This window comes from Brassica oleracea, chromosome C8 (assembly GCF_000695525.1).
Source record: "Brassica oleracea var. oleracea cultivar TO1000 chromosome C8, BOL, whole genome shotgun sequence".
Lineage (NCBI taxonomy): Eukaryota > Viridiplantae > Streptophyta > Magnoliopsida > Brassicales > Brassicaceae > Brassica > Brassica oleracea.
In genome coordinates, this window is record NC_027755.1 from 21,927,949 (window position 1) to 21,938,032 (window position 10,084).

The window sequence follows — 10,084 nt, forward strand, 5'->3', positions numbered from 1 at the left end:
ATTTACTTATTGTAATATTATAATTAATGTTTAATGTAATATTTTTATATTGTATATTTACTTATTCTTTATTTTTCTTAGTTTTACATTTACTTATTGTAATATTATAATTAATGTTTAATGTAATATTTTTATATTGTATATTTACTTATTCTTTATTTTTCTTAGTTTTACATTTACTTATTGTAATATTATAATTAATGTTTAATGTAATATTTTTATATTGTATATTTACTTATTCTTTATTTTTCTTAGTTTTACATTTACTTATTGTAATATTATAATTAATGTTTAATGTAATATTTTTATATTGTATATTTACTTATTCTTTATTTTTCTTAGTTTTACATTTACTTATTGTAATATTATAATTAATGTTTAATGTAATATTTTTATATTGTATATTTACTTATTGTTTATCTTTTCTTATTTTGTATATTTATTTATTCTAAATTTCTTGCTTTTATATCAATGATAATATTACGATATATATCTAATGTAATATTTTTATTTCGTATATACTATATTTGCTTTTTATTTTTATTTTATTTTATATTTATTTATTATAATATTACGATAAATATTTAATTTAATATTTCTATTTCTTTTATTGTGTATTTAGTTATTATTTATTATACTATACATTTTTCAGATATATGTTTAATTTAGTTTTTTTATTTCCTAATTATATATTTACTTATTATTTATTTTTCTTATAATGTATATTTACTTATTATTGTTTAATACAATGTTTCTATTTCTTATATTGTTTATTTGCTTATTATTTATTTTTTCTTATATTGCAAATTTATTTATTATTTATTTTCTATTTTTGAAATAATAATGCCACGTGTCATCTTTTGGGAGAATTGTTTTCGCAGATGTGGACGCTCTATGGAGCCTCAAAAGGTCTCTTTTATTAGTAAGGTTTTATTATATACTTTTCAGATAGATGTTTAATATAGTTTTTGTATTTCTTATATTGTATATTTACTTATTCTTTATTTTTCTTATTTTTATATTTACTTATTGTAATATTATAATTAATGTTTAATGTAATATTTTTATATTGTATATTTACTTATTATTTATTTAACTATACATTTTTCAGATATATGTTTAATTTAGGTTTTCCCATTTTTATATTGTATATTTACTTATTTTTTATCTTTTCTTATTTTGTATATTTATTTATTGTAAATTTATTACTTTTATATCAATTATAATATTACGATATATATGTAATGTAATATTTTTATTTCTTATATACTATATTTTCTTATTATTTTTTTTTATTTTATTTTATATTTATTTATTATAATATTACGATAAATATTTAATTTAATTTTTCTATTTCTTATATTGTGTATTTAGTTATTATTTATTCTACTATACATTTTTCAGATATATGTTTAATTTAGTTTTTTTATTTCTTAACTATACTTTTCAGATAGATGTTTAATATATTTTTTATAATGTATATTTACTTATTCTTTATTTTTCTTATTTTTATATATACTTATTGTAATATTATAATTAATGTTTAATGTAATATTTTTATATTGTATATTTACTTATTATTTATTTAACTATACATTTTTCAGATATATGTTTAATTTAGGTTTTTCCATTTTTATATTGTATATTTACTTATTCTTTATTTTTCTTATTTTTATATATACTTATTGTAATATTATAATTAATGTTTAATGTAATATTTTTATTTCTTATATAATATATTTGCTTTCTATTTTTTATTTTATTTTATATTTATTTATTCTAATATTACGATAAATATTTAATTTAATATTTCTATTTCTTATATTGTGTATTTAGTTATTATTTATTAACTTATACATTTTTTAGATATATGTTTAATTTAGTTTTTTTATTTCTTAATTATATATTTACTTATTATTTATTTTTCTTATATTGTATATTTACTTATTATTGTTTAATGTAATGTTTCTATTTCTTTTATTGTATATTTACTTATTATTTATTTTTCCTTATATTGGAAATTTACTTATTATTTGTTTTCTATTTTTGAAATAATAATGCCACGTGTCATCTTTTGGGAGAATTTTTTTTCGCTGATGTGGACGCTCTATGGAGCCTCAAAATGTCCCTTTTATTATTAAGGACTAGGGATTAACCCAGGCTACGCCCGGGTTTTTTTTTTTTTTTCTAATTTAAGTTGTTAAATTATTTATATTTAGGTTATGATATATATATTTATATAAATGTTAAGATGCATGTCATGATTAAAATTTATTTTTAAATTTTAACACGTTAAATTAACATATTTTTTACTATTTAAATATTTTTTTTGTAATTTTGTTGGCTATCTAGTTATCATATTTAGCAAAACTAGCTGTTGAGCGTTGGAATAAATGTTTTAGATATTTAATTCAAATGCAGAGTATTTTTGGATCGACCACATGCTCAACAATCGATCGATCCGTAAATAGATGATTGATCTCCATGGCCAGGTAATTACAATTTTAGAAAAAATATTTTAGATTTTCAAATATTAAGTATATAACTATTCTTTTGAATATTATTTTTTGAATTTTATTTTTTGATTAAATTATTATATTATAATGTTTATATAAATATTTTTTGTGATGTTTGAATTTGTGCTGTTAGTATACTTAACCTAGATGATATTGATGTTTAACAATTTATTTTTTCTGGTAATAGAAAATAATGATATATCAAAACGTATCTAATACTTGTTAAATGATAGTATAATGTAAATTACATCCATCATTTGAAAATAACATTTGTTGTTTTTATTTTTCTTTTAAATCAGAAATTATTTTTATTTTAAAATATTATTCATATATAATATAATAGTTTAAGTTTGGAAGATTAATATATACATATAAATTATGTATATTTTTAAAAAATAATTTAAGATATTATATATTGAGTAACTGAATAAAAGCTGAATTTCTTATCTCGAAAATGAAATATTTATATTTTTGTCTTCATGTTATACTCACCAATCCAGCATTGATATTTATAACTCAATTTATTTACTTAATATCTCTATTTTACATTTTAAGATAGATGTTTAAATATTAATATACTTTTTTTGTTGTTTTTAAGTTGTGTATTTCTTTTTCTTATACTTTCTATTACCTTAATATCTATATTTTACATTTTAAGATAGATGTTTTATATTTAATGTACTCTTTCCATATTTTAAAAATTGTGCATTTACTTATTATTGTATATATAATTCATATATTTATATATTTATAATATTTACTTATTATTTATTTTTCTATATATTGAGTATTTTTCTTTCTTATACTTTATATTTGGTTAATCTATATATTTTATATTTTAAGATAGATGTTTAAATCTTAATGTTTTTTTCTATTTTAAATGTAAAACAGCAATGTTTAATAGAAGAACTTTGACAAATAGTCAAATAGTTATATTTATGTTTTTTTTCTTTTTTTATAAAATGATAATGTTACATTATGGAGATAAGTCTTTTTTTTGTAAGTGAAAAATAGTAATCTTACATATGTTTAATGTAGTTTTTCCATTTTTTTAATGTTGTATGCTTATATATTATTGTTATTTTTAAATGTAAAATGGTAATCTTATATATTATTGTTATTTTTAATGTAGTTTTACTTATTTTTTATTTTTCTTATGTCTTGTATTTACTTATTGTAATATTATAATTAATTTTTAATGTAATATTTTTTATATTTTATATTTACTTATTATTTATTTAACTATACATTTTTCAGATATATGTTTAATTTAGTTTTTCCATTTTTTATATTGTATATTTACTTACTGTTTATCTTTTCTTATTTTGTATATTTGTTTATTCTAAATTTCTTGTTTTTATATCATTGATAATATTACGATATATATCTAATGTAATATTTTTATTTCTTATATACTATATTTACTTTTTATTATTTTTTCTTATATTTTATATTTTTTCTTATATTTTATATTTCTTATATTGTATGCTTGTTTTACTTATATTGTATATTTATTTATAAAATATTTGAAAATAATAAAAATGTAAAACTATACATTTTTCAGAAAGATGTTTAATGTAGTGTTTCTATTTCTTATATGATATATTTACTTATCTAATTGTTTTTCTTTTATATCAAATTGTAATATTATGATAGATGTTTAATGTAATATTTCTATTTCTTATATTATATATTTGCTTTTTATTTTTATTTTATTTTATATTTATTTATTCTAATATTACGATAAATATTTAATTTAATATTTCTATTCCTTATATTGTGTATTTAGTTATTATTTATTATACTATACATTTTTTCAGATATATGTTTAATTTAGTTTTTTTATTTCTTAATTATATATTTACTTATTATTGTTTAATGCAATATTTCTATTTCTTATATTCTTTATTTACTTATTATTTATTTTTTCTTATATTTCTAATTTACTTATTATTTATTTTCTATTTTTGAAATAATAATGCCACGTGTCATCTTTTGGAAGAATTTTTTTTCGCTGATGTGGACGCTCTATGCAGCCTCAAAAGATCTCTTTTATTAGTAAGGTTTTATTATATACTTTTCAGATAGTTGTTTAATATATTTTTTGTATTTCTTATATTGTATATTTACTTATTATTTATTTAACTATACATTTTTCAGATATATGTTTAATTTAGTTTTTTTTTATTTTTTAATTATATATTTACTTATTATTTATTTTTCTTATATTGTATATTTACTTATTATTTATTTAACTATACATTTTTCAGATATATGTTTAATTTAGTTTTTTTTTATTTTTTAATTATATATTTACTTATTATTTATTTTTCTTATATTGTATATTTACTTATTATTTATTTAACTATACATTTTTCAGATATATGTTTAATTTAGTTTTTTTTTATTTTTTAATTATATATTTACTTATTATTTATTTTTCTTATATTGTATATTTACTTATTATTTATTTAACTATACATTTTTCAGATATATGTTTAATTTAGTTTTTTTTTATTTTTTAATTATATATTTACTTATTATTTATTTTTCTTATATTGTATATTTACTTATTATTTATTTAACTATACATTTTTCAGATATATGTTTAATTTAGTTTTTTTTTATTTTTTAATTATATATTTACTTATTATTTATTTTTCTTATATTGTATATTTACTTATTATTTATTTAACTATACATTTTTCAGATATATGTTTAATTTAGTTTTTTTTTATTTTTTAATTATATATTTACTTATTATTTATTTTTCTTATATTGTATATTTACTTATTATTTATTTAACTATACATTTTTCAGATATATGTTTAATTTAGTTTTTTTTTATTTTTTAATTATATATTTACTTATTATTTATTTTTCTTATATTGTATATTTACTTATTATTTATTTAACTATACATTTTTCAGATATATGTTTAATTTAGTTTTTTTTTATTTTTTAATTATATATTTACTTATTATTTATTTTTCTTATATTGTATATTTACTTATTATTTATTTAACTATACATTTTTCAGATATATGTTTAATTTAGTTTTTTTTTATTTTTTAATTATATATTTACTTATTATTTATTTTTCTTATATTGTATATTTACTTATTATTTATTTAACTATACATTTTTCAGATATATGTTTAATTTAGTTTTTTTTTATTTTTTAATTATATATTTACTTATTATTTATTTTTCTTATATTGTATATTTACTTATTATTTATTTAACTATACATTTTTCAGATATATGTTTAATTTAGTTTTTTTTTATTTTTTAATTATATATTTACTTATTATTTATTTTTCTTATATTGTATATTTACTTATTATTTATTTAACTATACATTTTTCAGATATATGTTTAATTTAGTTTTTTTTTATTTTTTAATTATATATTTACTTATTATTTATTTTTCTTATATTGTATATTTACTTATTATTATTTAATGTAATATTTATATTTCTTTTATTGTTTATTTACTTATTATTTATTTTTACTTATATTGCAAATTTACTTATTATTTATTTTCTATTTTTGAAATAATAATGCCACGTGTCATCTTTTGAGAGAATTTTTTTTTCGCTGATGTGGACGCTCTATGGAGCCTCAAAAGGTCCCTTTTATTATTAAGGATTATGATAGATATTTAATGTAATATTTCTATTCTTGTATTGTATATTTACTTATTATTTATTTTCCTTATGTTGTATATTTTCTTATTATTGTTTAATGTAATATTTATATTTTTTATATTGTTTATTTATTTGTTATTATTTTTCCATATATTGTATATAGACTTATTATTTATTTAATGTAATATTTCTATTTCTTATATCGTATATTTACTTATTATTATTTTTCCATATATTGTATATTTTTTTTTATATTTAATGTATATTATTAATTTTTTTTCTATTTCTTATATTGTATATTTACTTATTAATTATTTTAAAATTTTTAGTAGCAATGCCACGTGTCGCCTTTCGGAAGAATATTTTTTCGGTGATGTGGATGGTCTATAGAGCCTCAAAAGGTCCCTTTTATTAGTATAGATTTGAATTCGGGATCGTTAAGGGTTTGGATAACCCTTTTAATTATTTTAAAATTTTAAAAATTCATCTTTACTTTAAATTTCTTACAATCTAAAATTAAAATAATAGTATATCTTATTATATTAAGCTTTGTTCTTCAAAATTGTTAATTAACACGATTATGACACATGTAGATTAAATTTTTAAGATTGCGACGTGTGTTAATATCTCTATATATATATATATATATATATATATATATATATATATATAAAGATAATAACAAAAACGAGTTTTGGGAAAAAATCAATTATAGATATTATTTAATAGTAATTTGCCTTTTTTAAAACCCTACACAAAAGATAACTATTATTTAATAGTAATTTTTCTATTAAAAAACTTCTAAATAAAGAGAATTGTAAAAGACAATATATAGTGACTATTAAAAAAACCTACAAGGTACAAGAAATTATTTAATAAAAATCATAAATAAACTAATTATAAAATAAGTAATATTCCTTTATAAAAAGGCCTAAACAAAACAAAATTGTAAAATGACTCCTATTATTTTAATAGATAATTATATGTTAAAACAATTATAAACCAAAAATAACTATAAATATTTCACATCTCTAGGTTTAAGCTTACATCATATTAATTTCACAAAACTCAATTGTATTTACAAGAAAAATATTAATTGAGCTTTTTTAAAACATTTTTTATACTCAATCATTTTACTATCTATGATGTCGTAATTTTTGAAAGTTTGTTGTCGTACATGAGTATGTGTGAATACGATGAATATGTGTTTGTATCATATATTCGAATTTAATTAAAAAAATTAGTAGCTCAGATTAAAATTGAATAGAAAGGAATAAAAATTATAGGAATCATGAGGAATGATATTTCATTATCATATTTACTGAGGAAAAAATTGTTTTATATTTCTGTACAATAAAAGGAATGAGAATGAATGAAAATGAAAAACTATTCCTGATGGAATGATAAAATTTCTTAAGAATGTTAAGGAATGCATTGTTTCTCTTCATTCTTTGGTCACCATTCATACCATAAGATTTTGCGGTTGTTCCACAATTGTAGGCTTAATAGTTGTAGAGCGTGTGTGAACAATAAGATTTTGTGGTTGTTTATGGTATGTTTTGATGTGAACCAAAGAAATAGGAAAGACTAAGATTTGATTGCTTTTTTATGCTTGAATTTGGGATCCAATTTAAAATATTCAATATACTTCTCTTTGAAATCGATAATAAGCCTTTGTGATTGTTACCAAAATTGTAGATGTACTTGAGTTTGACCTCCAAATTTGTACACAAATGAATTAAAGGCATAATATTTTTGTGAGGTGACTTTAAACAGTAAAGCAGTGAATCGTACAAATATATTAGCATATAATAAGTTACTCACTTTGACATATAGAAGTAAAAACCTTATTGAAATGGATCATTGTTATGAGGCCATATTTTTCAATGTATTGAATAATTCATAAAGTTTACATAACTTTTCTAGTTGGTTTAGGTTAGATAAAGTAGAAGAAATTATTATGTCAACAATGCTTTATTGTCTGCGTGTCTGTGGGATTTAACTCTTTTAAGTTAAAAAATTTTATGCTTTATTGTCGTTTTAAAAAGACAAATAATTTGGCGGTAAAGAAATAATTTTCTAATAAGTTTCTACGTGGAGGAGTCAGCGTCATTTTAGTTAAGACTAGGGATTGTTATCCGCGCCAAGGTGCAGATTTTTTGCATTTTAATCTCTTTTTGCCTTTTGCTTATTAATATAGCATTCAGTTTTTCAATGTATTTTATCTTCACTATCTCTTTTTGTCTTGTTTACATTTGTTTTCACGTTCTTTCGTTTAATTTGTCTTAGTTTTGGCTTGTGTAATAACTTAACCCTGCTCATTATTCTTTCATTCTTTATTGATTGATATTTTTATCTCGCTTAGCTCTGTGTTGCCACTAATTTGCTCGAATCATTCTGCTTTGTATTCTTTCCATGTTCATTAACTATTGTCTCCAATCTATTTAAATCCTAAAAATCCTACGTGTTCTTTTGTTTATTAGATCACATATTAAATATTGTTGAAACTGTTTATTTATTCTAATAAATCCTTATGTTTATAACTAAGATGATATGGATAAAAGTCAGATTATAATTTAGTTGAAATTAAATTCTAAAGTAGAAGTTATTAAACTTGCAATCCTTCTTTTTGTCATCCAAGATAGCTTTAGTCAAATCAATTATATTGATTTAGAAAACCCATAAGCTATTTAAATCCCAAACAATAAAAAAAACAGGCGCATTTGTTATTGACGTTGCGACGGGTTTCCTTTACTATAAACATAATTGCTTGTTACAACTGTTAATAAACCCAAATGTGTTTACAAAAGCTACCCATATAAGAGATTCATACTCATTTCTCTTTCTCTAGTCATCTCCTATGTTAGTAGCTATCATAATACAATCATCATACAAAGGATATATCTCTTGGTTCCATATAAAACATGCAAAATGACCGTTTTCTGCAGACTCCATGATCACTGAGTATTATAAATATCAAACTTTGTCAAATTGTCTATTTATATGTTGAGGGAAGGCCTCGAAATGTAGCTTCCAAATAATGATTTCCAGGTCAACACATTGCATGTTAACCTCCACAATGAGATCAGCGGATCTCTGATACCGCTACATGTCGAGTCGAGCGCAGCTACACATATGTTCCCTGCTTGTGCCTTTCATTCACAATCTGCAATTCTCCCAAGAACCAGAATCAATGTTAAATGAGGTAAAAGTTTTACAGTCACAACAGACTTTGTATAGCCAAGCCTAATAAAAAGCACCTAACGTAACATCCCCACTTGCCTATTTGTGCAGAAAATGACTTGATCAATATATAGTAGCACCGAGAAGTTAGATGGAGAATGAGGTATGAATGCAAAGTAGACAAAACAGTTTAAATCTTACTGATTATGGGAAATATAAAAAATCAATTCTCTTGAAATGGCGTATAACTGTCCAATAGGGTGACAAAAGTACTTGTTCCTGTTCTCACCAAACTTCTAATTCTAAATGTATATATAAATCTATTAGAGTTATTGCCAGCGCTCTGTTGCGATATTTGTTAGCTAAAATAATCCATCCAACATAAACCAACGAAATTGTAAAGGTAACCATCAGCTGAGATGCTTTTGTTGTCCTGCCACATTGCAAGCTTAGTGATTTCACTGTCAAAAGCAACAAACTCAGCAGTCATATATATCCGAGACATTTATTTACAAACGCTTCCTATATTATTATGTTATGGATGATAAGTTTGATGCATAAATACAGTTTAGAATTTTTTTCAACTGAACATTTGTGCCTACTAAATTACCTTACAACACCCACTACATTGTGATTTTGGCATGTTAAAGCTGAGAATCAACATTGGAGCTTGCGTTAGCATTTGGAACATGAAATATAGCACCATCAATTTCAAGTGTTAGTTCCATTGACAAC